Genomic DNA, 20919 nt, shown 5'->3' on the forward strand with positions numbered 1-20919 from the left:
GTTTTCTGAGAGGGTTATAGAAATTTACATTTTTAAAATTTTATTATTAATGTGATATATTATTTTTGCACTATTTTGTGCACTGGAGAAGAATGTGTAATCTACTTTTGTTGAGTAGAGTCTTGTCATATACCTAAGTCTAATTATTTTATAGTGTTGTTCAATTCTTCTATTTAGCTGTTAATCTTCTGCTTAGTTTGTTCTATAGGATCACAATCTTAAAGCCATACTGAAAATTAACAGTAAACAAAAAGTGATCATACAAAATCCACATTTTTATACCAAAAAAGTAGACCTTAAAAAGAGAGAAGCAGCCAGAAATACAAAATAAATATGAAATTACTGGAAAAGGTACATAAAAAGAAAGAAGTTCTAGATAAAAATTTTACCATACCTATTTTATTTCCAGAGAATGTCGAAGTTATAAAAGCATACTATTCCATCTGCAGCTGATAATTAAGAAAATGTCAGATTACCTACATGTTTTGCTTTCTGACCTTATGACAATTGTCTGAGAATATCGATACTGAATTTATTTTCAATTTTCCTTATAGTCACATGCATTATATATATGTAGTAGTATATAGGTAGAACAATAGCTCCTAATCTGAATTCAGTAGACCTAAGTATGCACTCTGTTTATTAAATATTATTGTTTTGAGCAACACTCTTAAGCTGCTTCAAACTAGGTTTTCTTTCAACTAAATTATTATTACAGTTATCTGTCCTAATGATCTTATGAAGTTGATTTCACTATCAGTATTACCTAATTGATCAATAAGTAATTAGTAAACGAAATTCCGTGTGTGTGTATGTGTGTGTGTGTGTGTGTGTGTGTGTGTGTGTGTGGAGAGAGAGAGAGAGAGAGAGAATGAGAGAATAATAAAGCCAATAAACATGGTCATACTGACAAGGGGACATCTTTTGGGGCACACAATCTTTACTGCCCATTAAGTGAATGTCTGGCATTTGATAAAAAAAGTGAGTCCTGATTTAATTTTGGCAGGAACATTTTCTCAGGGTGAAGGGTTGTGACAAGAGAAAGGTCATCAAAAAGATTTTTCCCTTTATAAAGGTTTGTCTCTGGTCTAGGTGACAGGTAAACCATTCAAATATTCTCTGCCTTAAATTGATAATTTTATCAGATCCTCCACATCTCCATAACCTTTATAATCATGGAATATTAAACCATACTATTGCCATAAGCACTTAACATGGTTCACGCAAAACAGACTCAGGAATACCATATACTGCTTATATGATCATCTAATCATTAACTCTATTTGCTGTCAGAAAAACTACAGAGTTGTAGCAGTATCTGCTTATTTAGTTAATCATTCACACATAAGCACAACAAGGAGAGATGAGTGAGTGACGATGACAGGAAGACTGTAATGGACAAGATCAGGAAGCTTCTGTCTTGCAGTGCTAAACACTTTATATGAACTGATATATCTGATGGGAAATGCAGGTCTAATGAACAAATTTAATTGAATAGATTTGTTTTTAATTTTATTAAACCTGAAATATGGATTAATAAACAGACTGATGGAGCAAAACCAGAGAAAGAAAGATTGGTTAGAATGAGGCAATAGTAAAAATTAATAAAAAAGAGATCTTTCTATTCACTAGAATTCCAGCAATAAATGGATATGATGGGAGAGTATGTGGTTGATTTCTACATGGGAAGCTTAGAGTGAAATAACTGTGATCTGAAATATTTTACATTTCTTTAATCGACAACATTCTTTTTTATTTCATTCTTTCTTCTCTATGAAAGCTAACTTTTTCTATTTCTTGCATTCATACATATATATATATATATATATAATTCCTATTTCATATGTTAATGGATAGAGGTGACAAAGTTTAGGGATGAAGGACTGCACAATCAAATCTTATCAGTGATTATCATTTATTTCCTACATTATTCTCTAGTTCAATCTTACAATAAATTTTGATGTTTCTTCATAGTTAGATTGGCCAGGTCATATTTTAGTCATTCCTTGGTTCTTCTTATTTCTCAATAAAATATAGTAGCAGAATTTCACTACAATTCCTAACATAAGGCACAAAAGACAGGTAATCATCTGTGTGTGTGTGTGTGTGTGTGTGTGTGTGTGTGTATGTGTGTGTTGTGTGAACCTTCAAGGGATATCATGGGAGGAATGGAGTTACACAGAGTTTAAAGCACATACTTCCTGCATTTGAATACCAACCTCATATCACACTAACTCTCTAATATGGGGCAAGTTAATCTTTCCAGGTATCAGTTTGCTCATCTCAAAATGAACTAACTAGAGTACTTTTCCCATAAGTTTGTTATGAGACTTAAATTGTTAATTAAATTAATTAAACTAAACGAAGTTATTTAATATTTATAAAATACTTTGAAAGTTACTGGAACACAGTAATTTCTATTTAAGTGATTCTTTAGTAAAAGTTGACATTATTCCTGTTTTTTTTTTCTTTTTTCTAGTGGGTCATTTAAGCATCTGCTCTGAAGTCCTAAAAGCTGAGGAAAAAGGAAAAGAATGAATATTTAAGTATATTTATAAGTTTCTGGCAAGAAATTAGTTAACTTTATGGGATAAAATTAAGAGAAAGCAAAAATGAGAGCTTAACTAGACATTCATTGTAGTTTTCAGCCTTGATGGTGCTGAACTTCATTCACAAACACTTAGGGCCTGAGGAACTGAGTATAAAACCTAGATATAAGATAGGAAGATAAAACAAGATAGGAGGTTTAAAAAAGACAACTCCCAACATCTTAGATGATAATGAACTAAATGCTTCTACTTAACAACAACAAAAAAATATGAGGCAGGTTGAAAATCCATAAGTCAGGTATATGTTTTTCATGAGGAATATTTAAAATATAAACATGAGAAAAAAATAAATAAATATATTACCATAAATTATTATTATTGCTGAAGAGGTCAATGGGTTCAGAAGCAAAAAATTCCAAACTTATATGCAAATCATGACATATGATGAGATATGTAAAGTAGATATTATTGGAACTACCAAGAGAAACTGGCAAATTAATAGTTGAAGTAGGTAAATTTATTTTTGTATATATTTATTTATTTTCATATCTGAATATTTTCACTGAAATGTAACCTCCATAAGGCAGGGATTTTGTTTTGTTTTGTTTTATGCTAGCGTATAACCAGTATTTAGAACAATGCCAGGTATAGGATAGGCATTCAAAATATATTTGTTGCATTGATCAATTAATAAAAACGAGTAGCAAGTTAAAGTCTGTTGAAAAAGCAAGCAGCAGTCCTAGATAGTTTAGTTAACAAGTTTTAAGAAATACCAAGGAAGAACAAATTTAAATTTGATTAAAAAAAAACTATTCTAGGGCTTCCCTGGTGGCACAGTGGTTGAGAATCTGCCTGCTAATGCAGGGGGCGCAGGTTCGAGCCCTGGTCTGGGAGGATCCCACATGCCGCGGAGCAACTAGGCCCGTGAGCCACAACTACTGAGCCTGCGCGTCTGGAGCCTGTGCTCTGCAACAAGAGAGGCCGCGATGGTGAGAGGCCTGCACACCGTGATGAAGAGTGGCCCCCGCTTGCCACAACTAGAGAAAACCCTCGCACAGAAACAAAGACCCAACACAGCAAAAATAGATTAATTAATTAATAAACTCCTACCCCCAACACCTTCTAAAAACAAAAAAACTATTCTAGAAAACAGAAAAAAAATATACAAATATTCACTATTATATGTACAAGGATTCTATAATTATTGAAAGAAATACTCCCTAACTTCCAAAATTTTTAAAACTGAGGAGTATTTCCTAAATGACTATTTGAAACAAGGACATAATAAAAAAATATCATGCCCATAAAGGAAAATAAAAATTACGATTTAATAGAAGGAAGCACACAATTAAATCTAACATTCTTTCAGGAAAAAATGTTCATTAAAATTAGAAACAGAGGGGACTTCCTTGAACTAATATAGGGTATCTTTAAATAATATTGAAAAAAAAGTTGAAACATTAAAATTATTCCATTCATGATAAAAGAAGTATGCTTTATAGCACTACTTTTATTCTACATTGTAAGGAGATCCTAAACACTTCACCTAAATAAGAAAACTAAATGTTTAATTGAAAAGATGAAACTTAGATTATTCCAGGAAATATAATATACAACAAAGAAAATTCCCCCAAACTACAGTTAAAATTAAAAGTTTTCAAGTATGCTGGATACAAACAATATTCAAAAACCAATTGGAATCTCTCCTTCTGCCATGATATCCCAGGAAACAGGCTGAACTTCTTGTCTTATACACTAGAAAACTGAACAGAATGACCTTCCTGTCTTATGCACCAGGAAACATCAGTTTTCAATCATTGTGCAATAAGGACAATAGAGCAACAATCTCAGGGAAATAAATGAGAAGCGCTTATGACCTTGCTGCCTGGAATTTCAATAGGAAAGGGGAAATTAGACAGAACAAGGTGTTTTCACTGAGTTAAGGAGACAAGATTTCAGACTTCAAGGATGCCAAAGGAACTAAAAGTATAAAGTAACATAGAGAAGAGGAGGGAGTTGCAGAGATATAGAAATCCAGAGATATGCAAATAATTCCTTAGCTTTTTTGGCTGGGTATTGACCTGAGTATGGATGTGATGAAAACATTGAAGGTCAGAAAAAGAACAATCAGAAAGAAGGAAGCAGAACCATATCTTAACCTCACATTGACCTGGGAATAGTCTGTTTTTCCACCGTTCAAAGTGCAAAGATTTCCAAATATATGAAGGTAGAGTACTCAGGTAAAGCTCTCAGAAAGCACTGCCTTAGTAGTGAGTCCAACTGACCCTAGACCAAAGGCTGTACCACCCTAATAATGCTTAAATGCAACCTTTGAAAAGAAAAACAAACAAACAAAAGAAAATTGATTACAATAATTTAAATGTGTCCCAGAACAAATATCCAACACATAATATAAAGCATCCAATAAAAATGCCAAGCACTCAAAAAGCAAAAAAATACATTCATTATGAGAGAAATCAATCAATAGAAACAAATAAGAAATTATATATTTAATAAAATTAGCAGACAAATTTTAAAAAGCTATTTTAAATACTCTGTATATATACAAGAAAGTGGAGGGAAATATGTGAACATGAAGAGCATAAAAGTAAGATATAAAAAGACCCACATATAATTTAACTTTCATTATGTGAAATATCATTATGTAATGTAATTACATAATGTAATTTCATTATGTAAATATCAATGAGTATACTCACACATACACATACTCACAGACACATACACCATTACATGGCAATTAAGAAAAGATTAATGACTGAGATTAATAAAAAAATGACTAATGAATGAAGAAGTGGCAACAGAAATGATCCAAAATGAAACAGAATGTAAAAGAATAAAGAAATTGAACAGAATACCTGAGCTTCAGGACAATATCAAGGAGTCAAACATGCATGCAACTGGAGTTCTAGAAGGAGAAAAAGCAATGTGAAGAAAAAGAATATTCAAGAATTAATGGCCAAAAAAAATTACAAGAAAAAATTCCAATCAGTATAAAAGAAACCACACTACTATATGTAAGTAGATTGCTGAAAACTAAAAATAAAGAGAAAATCTTCAAAGAAGTCAAAAGAAAGAAGACAAGTTTAGAAGAACAAAGCTAAAATTACACTAGCTTTCTCATTAGATAAGATGCAAGTCAGAAGACACTGAAGTCTTTTCAGTAATGAAAGAATAAAATCTGCTGATCTAGAATACATCGTCCAGCAAAATTAACTTTTGGAATGAAGAAGAAAAATATATTTTTTTCAGACAAACTGAAGTTGAAAGAATTCACCATTGACAGACAAGCACTTAAATAAATGTTAAAGGAAGTTCTTCAAGTACAGCTGACCCTTAAAAAAGGGGGGCTTAATCGTGTATAATTTGTAGTCAGTTCTCCATACCCATGGTTCCTCCACATCTGCACATTCAACCAACCACAGACCATGTAGTACTGTAGTATTTACTACTGGAAAATATCCACAGATAAGTGGACGTGAGCAGTTCAGACCTGTGTTGTTCAAGGGTCAACTGTATAAGGAAAACAGTATCAGATGGAAATTGTGATTATACAAAGAATAAAGAACATCAGAAAAGGTAAATATGTGGTACAAGGATACTCATTTTTAACCTCTTAAAAAGACAATTGTTTAAAGCAAAAAATAATATATTGGGGCTATAACAAAGTAGAAATCAAGTAAATGATATATGAAGGCTGGGAGAAAGGGGTCTTCCCTGGCAGTCCAGGGACTGGACTAAAGATTTTTAGCTAGGCTAACTAAGAAAAAAGAGATTACTCAAATTAATACTTTTATAAATAAAAGAGGACACATGAAAAGCGATACCACAGAAATACAAAGGATCATAAGAGAATACTATAAAAATTATATGCCAAAAAATATGCTAACTTAGAAGAAATGGATAAATTACTAGAAACACACTTACTAAGACTGAATCATGGAGTAATAGAAAAACTGAATGACTAATAATGACTAAGGATATTGAATCAATAATCAAAAATCTCCCAGCAAATAAAAGCCTGGGACCAGATGGTTTCTCAGGTATAGTCTATCAAATATTTTAAAAAAGAATTAATACTAATCCCTCTCACATTCTTCCAAGAAATTTAAGAGGAAGGAATATTTCCAAACTCATTTTACAAGGCCAATAATACCCCGATACCAAAGTCAGACAAGGACACTACAAGAAAAGAAAATTATAGGCCAACATCCCTGATGAACATAGATACAAAAATCCTCAACAAAATACTATTGTGGAAAACAATATGGCACTTCCCTCTAAAGTTAAAAATCGAACTACTAAATGATTCATCAATCCCATTCCTGGGTATATATCTGAAGGAGTTGAAATTAGAACCTCTAAGACATATATGCACCCCCATGTTCATTACAGCATTATTCACAATAACCAAGATATGGAAACAACCTAAATGTCCTTTGATGTATGAATGGATAAAGAAAATTGGTATATATTTATATATATAATGGAGTATTATTCAGTGATAAAATAGAAGGAAATCCTATTTGCAACAATATGGATTAATCTGGAGGTCATTATGCCAAGTGAAATAAACCAGAGAAAGACAAATCTATACAGTATCACTTATATGTGGAACCTAAAAACAAACAAAAAAGCCAATTTCATGGAAACAGAGAATAGAATGGTAGTTGCCAGTGGCTATGGCGTGGGAAAAATGGCATCATGTAGGTCAAAGGATACAAATTTACAGTTATAAGAAGAATACGTTGTGAGGATCTAATGTACAGCATGGTAACTATAGTTAATAATATGCCATTGTACTTGAAAGTCGCTAAGAGTAGCTCTTAAGTGCACCTTTACCAAAAAAAAAAGAAAAAGCAGTTAACTATGTGAGGTGATGGACGTGCTAATTATGTTGATGTTGACAATCATTCCACAATGTATATATATATAGAATCACTATATTGTATATTTTAAATATATATATATAATTACATTTGTCAATTATTCTAAATTTTTCTTTAACAAAATTAAGATGGAAAAAATAAACATGTGTATTATTGGAAAAAACACAAACAACAAAGTAGACATGAAAAGAGGAAAAAGGAACAAAGAACAGATGAGACAACCAAGAAAACAAATAGGAAGATGTCAGATTAAACCATCCAAATTACTTAACATATTCAAGGTAAATGGCCTAAGCATTCCAATTAACAGGAAGAAATACTTAGTAAAATAAGAAAACAAGCCTCCTCTATACTGCCAACAACAACAACAAAGAAAACTCATTAAATGAAACAACATAAATTAGTGAAAAGATAGAAATATCAACATGTACACTATGCAAATACTGTTAAAAATAAAGGTGGAATAGCTCAATAAATATCAAAGAAAATTTTGCCATAAGACATATTACTAAGAATGAAGAGAGACATTTATAATAATAAAGTGGTCAATACAATAATGGGATAGAACTTCAGAATTCATGAAATAAAAACTAGTAAAAGTGAAATGAAAAATAGAAAAAGCCATACCCATCTGTGGAGATTTTTTTTAACATCTTTATAGGAGTATAATTGCTTTACAATGGTGTGTTAGTTTCTGCGGTATAACAAAGTGAATCAGCTATACGTATACATATATCCCCATATTCCCTCCCTCTTGCATTTCTCTCCCACCCTCCCTATCCCACTCCTCTAGGTAGTCACAAAGCACAGAGCTGATCTCCCTGTGCCATGTGGCTGTTTCCCACTAGCTATCTATTTTACATTTGGTAATGCATATATGTCAATGCCACTCTCCAATTTCATTGGAGATTTTTAACAATGCTCCTTCATTAATTGATAAGATAGGTAGATACAAAATCATTAAAAATACAGAAGACTTGGACAACACTGTTAACCAACTTGACCTAACTGTCATTTGCAGAAAACTCACTACACAACAGCACAATAAACATTCTTTTCAAGTGCAAACAGAACATTTACCAAGATAGACTATGTTCAGGCACAAAATAAATTTTATAAAGAATGAAATTATACAAACTATGTTCTCAGACTACAACAGAATTAAATTAAAATCAATAAAGATACCTGAAAATTTTCCAGATAATTTACAATTAAACAAAACATTTACAAATAACCCATTGGTCAGTGAAGAAATCAAAAAGAAATTTATAAAACATAGTGAACTGAAGGTAATGAAAATGCAACGTATCGAAATTTGTGGAATGCAGCTAAAGCAGGGCTTAGGAGCAAATTTGTATCTTTAAGGACTTATATTAGTACGGAAAAAAGTCTCAAATAAAGAGCTAAGTTTCCACTTTAAAAAACTAGCAAAGAAAAAAAAACCAAATTAAACCCAAAGTATGCTGAAGTAAGGAAATAATAATGGTTAAGATCAGAATCAATAAGATGTTTTAAAAAGTAGGAATGAATTAAAAAAAAAATAGTGACACTAAAAGCCAGTTCTTTGAATTAATCCATTTACTTAAAAAATCATCTATCCAGATTGTTCAGGAAAGGAAGATAGGAAATTTTTATAGATTTCACGACTAATATTTTGAATATGTCAGTAAAGCAGTCCAAAATTAATTTATACATTTAATTTAATCCCAATTCATATTCAATACTTTTTGGTATGAATCTTTGTAAACTGTTTCTAAAATGCATATGGAATTGCAATGTAACAATGATAACAAAAACAATGTGGAAGTTTATCAAGAGTTATTGATGAAAGGATAGCTAAATATAAAAATGAGAAGAATAGGGTGTCAAAAAATTGCCATATATATATATATATATATACACACACATATATACAGGGCCTATTTATTTATTACATTTAATGTACTGTAGAAAGTGGAGAAAAGATAGCATTTTTAAAAGTAGTGCTGGAGCAACTGGCTATTCATATGTAAAAATTAAAATGTGACTTTTACCATATGTCATACATAAAAATTTACACCATATGGAGTGCAGATCTGATTCTGTTTCAAAGCAAAATGTAATAATAATTCTAGAAGAGAATATTGGAGATGATGCTCATGATCTCTAGGAGTTAAAACTTTTATTAAAAAGGAAACAAATTACACCTAACAGAAATGTAAAGATTAATAAACTGAGCTAGGTTAAAATTAAGATTAAAAGACATAATTAGAATGACATAGTGAGGAAAAAGATATTTCTAGACATAAAACAAACATAAAATACAAAGAACTCATATAAATCAACATGAAAATCACAAATATCGTAGAGTTTTAAAAATATAGTTTACATAAGCAGATATCCATGGCCAGTAAATCAGATAACGCTAAATAGTTTAAGAGTAGGGCAAATTAAAATCACATTGTGATACCATTAATCACACACAAATGTGACTAGGATTACAAAGACTGGCTGAACCAAGTGTTCATGAAAAAGTGGAACACGTGGAACTAGGTAGAATCATTTTGAAAATAAATGTCTGGCAACAATTTATGCTGACTATACATTTGCATACCCTATGACCAGCAATTCATATAGAAGGAATATACCCAATAGAAGTTTGTACACAAAGACATATTTAAAGAACGCTCATAGTAGGACAGTTCATAACGGTATAAATGTAGAAACAACCCAAATAAAGAGCTATAATAATAGAATGGATAAACACATTGCACTATACACATACACAGTATGGTTTATTCAGCAATGAAACTGAACAACTACAGTTACTTGTAATAATATAAACATACCTTACAAATATAAGTTGAGCAAGAGAAGCTAGGTGCAATATTAAACATATTATATGATGCCTGCTATACAAAATTTAAAATAAATAATCTAACTAAAGAAAATAATAGCGATTAGTGATGAGTACTTAGGTGGTAAAATTAAAAGTAAAAGCAAAGAAATCGTTATTATAAATGACAATATGCCAATAACTTTTTAGAGGGAGGTAGGGAAGGTATCGTTTTTGGGAGGAGTCACAAGGGGGACTTTTCTTTGCAATGTTTTATACGTTGTCATGGGTTGGGTTGCACTGGCAGTTGTTTGCGTATTACCTTAAGTTATATATTTTCATATATGCACTCTGCTGTGTGTTATCGTTTGAAAAGTTGAAAAATAAAGGATAAGATGTATTTTTAGTAGTAAAATATTAGTGAAACTTTATATAAGATTAGTTAGTTCAGGTTGGCACAACTATGTTGAAAAACCATTTGCCATTAACTAATAAAGATGAAGATGTTAATAACTTATGACCCATCATTTTGTCTTCAAGGTATATACATTATAGAAACTTGCTTATTTTAAATAGAGGCATAAACAATCATAAAAAATAGGAGAACTCTCTAACAGGACAAATTTAGAAGCAAGAAAATGCTTAGAAGTGATAAGAGGATGAATAAATGATATCATATTAATAAAATGGAACAATAGAGAGTAAAGTAAATAAACTTGAGATTTCCTAGAGAAATCTCAAGACATACTATTTGAGCAAAAGCTCTTCAAACTAAGAATCCATTTTAATAAAGTTCAGAGGTAAAGTAAACAATATATTGTTTAGCAGTACAAACATACAGAGTGAAGTAAGAAAAGAAGCTTTATCTCCAGGGTGACGAAGGAATCATGTCAGAAAGGAACATACGAGTGGCTTTAATTTGAATAAAAAGTTATCTTTCTTAATAAGCATAGAAAAATATGGTTTTAAATTATATTTTTATTATTTTAAGTCAATATATAGCATGTAATCTTGGTAGCAACTCCATGTTTGATAAGGTCTTTTAAAAATAATATTTCTGGGTCTTCCAGCCATTTGTCATCCTACTGTTGCCCACCCTTTACATCTTATCCCTAAAAAATTATTTAGAAAACAGCTTCATATAAGATTTATCCTTGGGCTTCCCTGGTGGCGCAGTGGTTGAGAGTCCGCCTGCCGATGCAGGGGACACGGGTTCGTGTCCCGGTCCGGGAAGATCCCACATGCCACGGAGCGGCTGGGCCCATGAGCCATGGCCGCTGGGCCTGCGCGTCAGGAGCCTGTGCTCCGCAACAGGAGAGGCCACAACAGTGAGAGGCCCATGTACCGCAAAAAAAAAAAAAAAAAAGATTTACCCTTACATACGGCTTGCTAATAAAAGCTGATTAAATTTTGACAAATTAATTAACTCAATTTTTTCCCACTTCTCTTCTATGAGTTATTGTTTATCTTCAATTATAATAATGAACTCTTTATAACAAGCCTTTCATATATTAAGAAATAATTTTTCATATTTTACTATTAATCATGATGTCAGAATTATGGATGATAATTTAAGGAATCTAAGACAATAAATTATTCAGAGAGGCTTTTTATTTCCCCCTTTGCATATTTTCAGCACCTGCAAACCATTGATTGGAATCAGTGGGATACATGTCATTCAGGCAATCAGAATAAAATCCGTGTTTTACCAAAGGTACAGAATATTGAACACTCTATATCCATAGAGAAACTTTTGTAATTCCCTTGCATACCCTAGCCTAGCAAATCTGCCTGCATCATGACATTTGTTTCATACTGAGTTACCCATCTCCTTTCTTCTTTATGGGAGAGTAAATCAATACATTTATGATGTGCTTTTAAAAATGCATATGTGGGGACTTGGGACTGGAATGACAGGTGGGGGAGAGAGGTTCCTACTAGGTACAGAGGATGTAGGAACTACTTCTGATTCAGTTTATTGTAGTATAACAAATTAGTAAGGTATACTCTTTCTGAAATAGTCAATATTTACAGTATGTCAACCCGAAACTGATATCTTACTTCCTATACTACCCTATTTTACCTCAAGTCCTGTAGAGGAGACTTAAATCTCTTATCAGCACATGTGCCCTAAATTTATTTCTGAGTGACCACAAGGGGAAGCCTCTTGTGTACTTGAAAAAAGTTTGCATTATTATTCAGCCTTGGTGTTGTCCTTATGTTTCCCTATAACTACTCAAATGAAAATTTTATTATTCAAACTAATGAAAACATAACCTGATATAACTTTGAAATAACACCATTAGTACAAGGTTTTATTGTTTTAGTGGTTACTGAATTTCTATTTTTTTCCTTTTTAATCTTTTATTCCTAGCTTCTACCCATCAGGATTTAAAAAAAAAAAAAAAAATAGGCCATAAATTTTAGCCTTTCAGCCAGGCCACTAAGTTACATAAATACTATTTGAAATATGTAGTGGACTGTTCTGGTTTTTTATTATCAGGATTTAGCTGGCATTTGTGAGTTTTTTTATGATCTGTTTTAAAAATAAAAGACACTGAGAATAGGGACTTTTTGTCAACATGGCTCTGAAAGTTCATGGTATGAAGTAACATTTTAACCAAACTAACTAGAAATCAGAGGTGAATTATAAGAAAATAAACTTTTATATCAATATAAAATGTACATATGTGTATATATATACACATATATACACTATATATGAGTGTGTGTGTGTAGCCTCCATACATCGAAAATAAGTATAGGCCATAGGCAGGAAATAAAACAGAAAGTCATTTTTGAAACTGCAGAATTTAGAGGCCTTCCAGGATTCAGATTCTAAGGAAGAAGTGGGCATAAGAGTCTAATGGATAATTATACCCCAAAATTTCCATGTGAGCCAGCCTTATTGTTTGAAGCCAGGTGCTGGGGTTAGGCTTGTCACTCAAGAAATGAAACCTGAATTATTGGTTTTATGTGGTTTCAGCTGAAGTGACATCGCATGTCTTAGACTGAAGTTAAAGAGAAAAGCATTATTAAAGTAAGTTTGTGCCCTGAAAAAATTTTCCATTATCTGACTGATTTTCAGCTTTACTTTCCACTGCTTGGAAAGGCACAGGAAACAGGGAAAAGATACCATGACACAACCAAGTTGGAATACCTAACAGGAAGTACTCATCACAGAGATAGAACCATAGAAAATTGAACTGACTGTAAATTTATCTCACAGGGAAAGTTAAGAAAAATTGCTTGGCTGGAAACATAATTCTAGGTGGAAGGGAAAAAAAAGGGGAAATCTATGTTTCATAAGATTTGGTAACCATAAATGGTCCTCATATGAGTTTACACTCACATTAATATTGCCTGAGTAGTCCAAAATACCTTAGGCCAAATATAGCTTTAAGAAAATCCCTTTTTGTCATGTCCTCAAGTGTCTGGAAGATGCAAATAAAAATGTTCCCTGGAACCATCTTCAATACAAGTAATAAAGAATTACCACAAACAAACTTCCAAGGATTTCAGCTCCAAGCCAAAACTTACAAATCACACAAGGAAATGAGATTGCAGCAAATAAATCCTGACAGACCACAGGCAACAGTACCAGACATCAAGTGCTAAAAACATCAGAGACAACATATAAAATTAATTTGCATATATATGTTATATATTTATATACTTTATATAACTATATATTATATGTAAGTTATAAATGTATAAAATTTATATATCCATATAAACCTTAATCATGTATTAAGATTAAAATATATGAGCAAAGGGCAATAGATTAATTGAAACAATAAGTGCTTGAAGAAAAAATAGTACTTCTAGAAAAATACAATAATTGATATTTAAAATTCACTGGATATATTTAAGAGCAGATACACATAGTTGAAGAGAAAATTCAAAAACTAAAAGATAGAAAGTAAGAATTTATCTAGAACAATATAAAGAGACAGAAATACGGAAAGTAATGAAAAGAAGCTAAATGCAGTAGAGAATAGACTGCTAAGTTCCAACATATACTCAACTGGTAGAATTTTTACCAAATTTTAGAATGAAGAGAAAAAAAATATAGGAGAGGTGAAATACATGAAGAAACACTGGCAAAGAATTTACCATGAACAATGAAAGATATCAGTTCTCAGATTGAGAAAGCCCAAAAAATACCAGATCAGACTCAGAAATATCTCCACCTAAATATATAATAAAAGTGCATAATATAAAAGATAAAACATATGTGCAAAGGAACTAGCAGAGACTAATCAGATTATCTACTTGTACAAATGGAAAAAATGATTGATGATTTTTCACCACCAACAATGAAAGCTAATAAAAAATATCTGTAACATGCTGAGAGAAAATAATTTCTTGTATACCACACAAAATACTTATATTCCAAACTAATATATCTTTCAAGAACGGAAGTGAAATAATTTTTGAAAAACAAAACAGAGTTTGACACCAGTAAATCCTTACCAAAAGAAATTCCAAGAGATATATTTTTTTGTAGAAAGAAAGTGATCCTAGATGTAACTAAGGTAACAGTCCTAGTGGATTCTCATTAACAAGAGATCCCTAATATGACCCTTGAGAAATGAGTTTTGTGGTCAAATAAATTTGAGGAAAGCCAAACTCCTTTAAAATTTGCCATAAAATCAGTATATGAAAAGATCTGACAAGTAAATGGAAAAGAAAGCTGTTGAAGTTAAAGCAGCATGTCCCAGATCCAATACCAGAAAACATTTTTTGTCAGAGTCATGGTTAATATCTCAGAGAATATGCTTTTGGGAATGTGGAACTATGCTTTCAAAGCAAAAGCTTAAAATATCTCTAAACAAGAAAATAAACAAGTCAAGCCATAAAGAGAGTTAATAAATAATGGAAAGCATTTATCAAGGAACAACAACAAAAAAACCAACGCTGTTATCCTAGATGGCAAGCATTATAATGGCACAAATTTTATATTCCTATCAATGTAAATATTTAATATTAATCCAATAAAATCCCAAATTAGTTTTTACTGATCTCAATAATATGATTGTCAAATTCATCGGGAGGTATATTTAGGGTTAGATTAATAAAACTTTTTTCTTACAAAAAATAAACAGAATAAAAGGCGTTTGCATTTCCTGACATTATAGCATTTTAGAGTTGAAAAAATCCATTTACTGTGATGGCTCTTATACAGAATATAAATACAGAAAGATTATGGGAACAAAAGAAAAATCCAGGGAAAATTCTTCTATGTTATACTTATACAGAACAGCTTAATTGATAGAAAAAAGGCATTCAAATTAGTAGGCAAACAAATTAATAAATGATGGTGGGATTCTCATCAACTATAAAAAAATAGTAACAGTGAATCCTGCTACACAACATTCACAACCAATAGCTACATATATTCCAAAGATACTAAATTTCAAAATTAAACATGATATAAAATAGAAACAAATATGGTTGACTCAAGATAGAAAATTCAAGGTAGGAAAAATGTAAAGAATTCATCAATACACTCAACAATAATAATTCATTCCAAATGATTATAAACAAACATAAAAAGACATTGAAAAAACTGAGAAAAGAGACATATTACACAAGAGACTAAAATCTTTATTATAAAAATCCTTCTTACAAATCAGAAAGAGAAAATGGGGCTTCCCTGGTGGCGCAGTGGTTGAGAGTCCGCCTGCCGATGCTAGGGGACACGGGTTTGTGCCCGGTCTGGGAATATCCCACAGGCCGCGGAGCGGCTGGGCCCGTGAGCCATGGCCGCTGGGCCTGCACGTCAGGAGCCTGTGCTCCGCAACAGGAGAGGCCACAACAGAGAGAGGCCCGCGTACAGCAAAAAAAAAAAAGTAAGAGAAAATGAAAATACTATGGGAAAAAATTTAGATTTAGATCTGCACCTGTTCAGCCACTCTTATAGTTAGAAGTTAAGTGGGCAGGGCTTCCCTGGTGGCACAGTGGTTAAGAATCTGCCTGCCAATGCAGGGGACACGGGTTCGAGCCCTGGTCTGGGAAGATCCCACATGCCGTGGAGCAACTAGGCCCGTGAGCCACAACCACTGAGCCTGCGAGTCTGGAGCCTATGCTCCGCATCAAGAGAAGCCACGATGGTGAAAGGCCTGCGCACCGCGATGAAGAGTGGCCTCCCCTTGCCACAACTAGAGAAAGCACTCCCACGGAAACGAAGACCCAACACAGCAAAAATAAATAAAAATTTTTTTAAAAAAGGGGGCAGAAAGAATTATTCTAGATTAATTTGGTGCTTGTAGAATCCAATAAAAGTTAAAACAGATATAAATTCTGTTTTCAAGTTTACCACTTAGTAGCTGTATAACTTAATTTTTATTTTTCACATGTAAAGAAATGATAGAAAACCTGCCAGAAAGGATTATTGTATTAGAAAATTATGCAGAAATTGTTCACAAATACACAAGTGTTCTGTAAACAGTGGAAATGCAATTATTTTTTCAAATGCAAATCTAAATGAGTGAAGGGATCATGAGAATCTATGTAATCTTTTGGCAGCTTTCTGTGAATCTATAATTATTTCAAAATAAAAGTTAAGAATGCTTTCCCTAAAAATACATGCAACTTTATTTTTCTATAACAGATCTTAAATATTAGGTTAAACCCTGTGAAATTGCCAATATTTAATTGTTATTAGCCTAAAGAAATGGCAATTTCATATTCATCACATAATGCTATTATGAGTCCCTGTTTGGACAATGGAAGGAATCTGACAGAGGTAAATTTGGAGCTTGTCTTCCTTTGCTTATTACAGCATTTAAATTGTACGAGCTCACGTAAGCTAAGGCATAAGGGAAGGAAGCTTTCCTTTGCCCACCTTCTTCCCATGCTGACCTCCCTGACAGGCAGTTTCCCTGGACAGATCTTGTGCTTGCAGTCTATCCACCTGGGACATGACTGAGTGACTCTTGATCTTTATTGTGAGGTCATTTGTTTTGGGTTCCTCTCTGCATACTCCAATGCACTGCTCAAAGCTTTGTTTTTATGTTCTAGTAACCTCAGGAAAAATCATGGGGCCATCTATGGCCCTTCGGGGAACTGAGGTACACAGAGCGAGTTCTACCTCTCCTACACCAGACTATGGAGTAGAAAACTTCGCAATTTACTTCAACCCCTTTATGACAGACCACAAAGTGAGATATTTAACTCCTGGGGCCTTGCATTCTCCCAGAACCACAATGGGAAATGACGTATAACATCCCTGTGAGATTTCTGGAAAAGCCCAGAGGACAAAGGGCCTATGGTATTGACTCAATCTTGATTCTCCTTTATCTTTTCTCCTTCTCACATCATCTTGAGGGCATTCGATCCAAACAGATGTAGGAATCCTACCTTTGATTCATCAGGTTTCCTTTGTCATGAGTCCTCTTAGGGCTTAAGGTTTTGAAAATCACAATCTATTTCTTTGCTACTCTTAATTCCCTTCCATAAACATTCATTACTTCATGGTTTATTTGCTGGAATGCAACTGGATGGGCGCCAGGAAGACAGAGTAAGTAGAAATAGCTGCAGACCCAATCATTCAATGTTTCAAACTGAAACTTGCTGTATTTGTTCCTCTAGTAAATATTCGTATTGCAACAGGGAAAATTTGCTACTCCTCCAGATCTCTATTTTCTCTCTGGCTCCCCAGGCTCTTATGCCTTAAACATGCAACTCCACTTCCATCTATTCTCCTGAGACTCAGTAAGCTTATTCTCAACAGAAAATGCTAAAAAGCATGCATTTATCCTTTCCTCCTAAAATCTGATAATGTCCCTTGGTGAGTAGTGGTAGCATGGGAACATCAATAAATATTTTAAAAACATTCTTCTTTGGGATTCTTAACTAGTGGGGGAGAAAGCCCTTTTTTCTTTCTGTCTCTGCAACATTAAAACAGAAGTGGGTGAATTTTATTTTCTGCCCCCTATTTTTTTGCCTTGATAAATTACTGTTCTTGAAAATCTAGTAAAAATAGAATATTGATTCAGGTCATAAAGAACTTGCTACCAAGGCTTTTGAACCCATAAATTTTATCATATTTATCAGTTTGAATGTTTCATAAATTTTACCTAAAACTGACTAGAGACATTAATATTTCATTCAAACCATTTGTTCAAAACACTAAATACATTATTATTTTCTCTAACTTTATTACTTTTGAATATTTAAAAAATCATTAGTTAAATTTCCATAGCATTTTTATAACACGAATATCCATATATAATATGGATAAAACTTTATTTTTTAATGGGAAAACACCTATGACACTCATGAAAAATATGAAAAGTCCATCTGTGTATGATGCTTATTACAGTACTTTTCCTAGTTGTAGCATTATCCCATTGGTACTATTAATGAAGTGTCACTGCTAGTACTTTTGCCATATCTTCCGCAGGCACTTCATTGTTGGATTAAGTTTAAGCTTTAGTAGTTGCTTCAAGGTGGGATCACACTAAATGTAAGCATTGTGTTCCTGTTTGTTCAAAAAATACACAGCCTCTGTACTTGGAAAACTGTCTATAAAATAATTACATCAACTTTACTTCCATGAGGATCTTGAAGGTATTCCACCACTGTCTCTTAGTATTTAATGAAAAAAGAATCAGAGGTTGCATGATCTTTTCTCCTAGCTGCCCAAATTATTATTTCTTTATTTCTGAAGGTTTGTATATTTACTAGGATATATCCAGGACAGATTGCTCTGAATCAGTTTTGCCTAGCACATGGTGAACTCTTTACAGTTCACAGATCTAAATGTTCTTTTAACATAACTTTACATTTTAGTTACCTTCTATTTTCCAGGGTTTTTTTAGGGAAGAATACTCTCCTGTGTGCTGGTTCTCCTGTACCTGTCCACTGTATCTATCATTAGCTCCCTAACACTTTCCAACTCTTTTCCATACAATTTTGCATATTTTTTTAAATTGCTATATAGCTGACCTATAATATGTTAGTATCGAGTAGACAACATAGTGATTCAACATTTAAATACATCATGAAATGATCACCACGGTAAGTCTAGTAACCATTATGTGCCCAGGCAAAGTTATTACAGTATTAATGACCATATTCTTTATGCTGTATATTACATCACCATGACTTATTTATTTATAACTGAAAGTCTGTACCTCTTAATCACCTTCATCTATTTCTCCCCACTCCCATCCCCCTCCCACCTGGCAAGCAGCAATTTATTCCCCATATCTATGACTCTGTTTTCTTTTTGTTTTGTTTTTTAGATTCCACATATAAGTAAGATCATATGGTATTTGTCTTTCTCTGTCTGACTTATTTCACTTAGCATTACTCTAGATCAATCCATGGTGTCACAAACGGCAAAATTTCATTCATTTTTATGACTAATAGTCTATTGTACATACAGATATGCAAACCTCATTTATTGTGTTTCACCAATATTGCTTTGTTTTTTTTAACAAATAGGTTTGTGGCAATCCTGAAACTATTGGAGCAATTTTTCCAACAGCATTTACTCACTTTGTGTCTCTATGTCACCTTTTGATAATTCTCACAATATTTCAAACTTTTTCATTATTATTTTTTTATGGTGATCTGTGATCAATGATCTTTGATGTTACTCTGAAGGCTCAGAAGATGGTTAGCACTTTTTAAGAATAAAGCATTTTTTAATTAAGGTATGTACACTGTTCTTTTAGACATGACGTTATTGCACAGTTAATAGACCAGAGTATAGTATAAATGTAACCACTATATGCACTGGGAAACCAAAAAATTCTGTGACTTGCTTTATTGTGGGTCTGGAACCAAACCTGAAATATCTCCGAGAATACCTGTAGAGACCACATCTTCTTTATCCATTCATTTATAAATGGACACCTAGGTTGCTTCCATATTTTGTTGATAGTAAATAATGTTGCAATAAACATAGTGGTGCATAAATCTTTTTGAATTAGTGTTTTCGTTTTCTTCGGGTAAATATGCAGGAGTGGAATTGCTGAATTGTATGGTAGTTTTACTTTTAATGTTTTGAGGACTCTCCATACTGTTTTCCAATAGAGGCTGCACCAATTTACAATCCCACCAACAGCACATGAATGTTTCTCCACATTCTCCCCAGCCTTCTGGCTCTCTTGAATGTAAGCCTCACTGGATTTCAAAGCCAGATGTTTTCAGGGCTCATCTTCCAAGTGCAGAAACACTGGGCTGGGGAGCCCAAGGTGAGACTTGTAACCTCACAGTAAGGGGAGGACCTCGCTGTTGTGATATCCCTCCTGCTCATGGCTCAGCAACTGGGTCTGTGTGCCCTGACTGGACCGTATCTCCATCCCTCCTATCAGTCTCATTATGGCTCCTCCTTTACATCTTTAGTTGTGGAAAATCTTTTCTGCTAGTCTTCAGGTTGTTCGCAGAGATACCTGCTCTGTAGGTAGTTGTAATTTTGGTGTCCCCATGGGAGAAAGTGAGCTCAGGATCCTCCTACTCTGCCAACTTGATCTCCTCCCATTTTGCAGTTTTTTTTTTTTCATTTCTATCCCATATGCTTTGTGCTATATTTTCCACAATGTGTATTTTCCCTTGTATTACTTGTGACTCCCCCCTTCCCCCATTTCTGGGATGATTTTATTTCTACATCTTTCTTAAATTTTGCCAA

This window comes from Orcinus orca, chromosome 14, assembly GCF_937001465.1.
Source record: "Orcinus orca chromosome 14, mOrcOrc1.1, whole genome shotgun sequence".
Lineage (NCBI taxonomy): Eukaryota > Metazoa > Chordata > Mammalia > Artiodactyla > Delphinidae > Orcinus > Orcinus orca.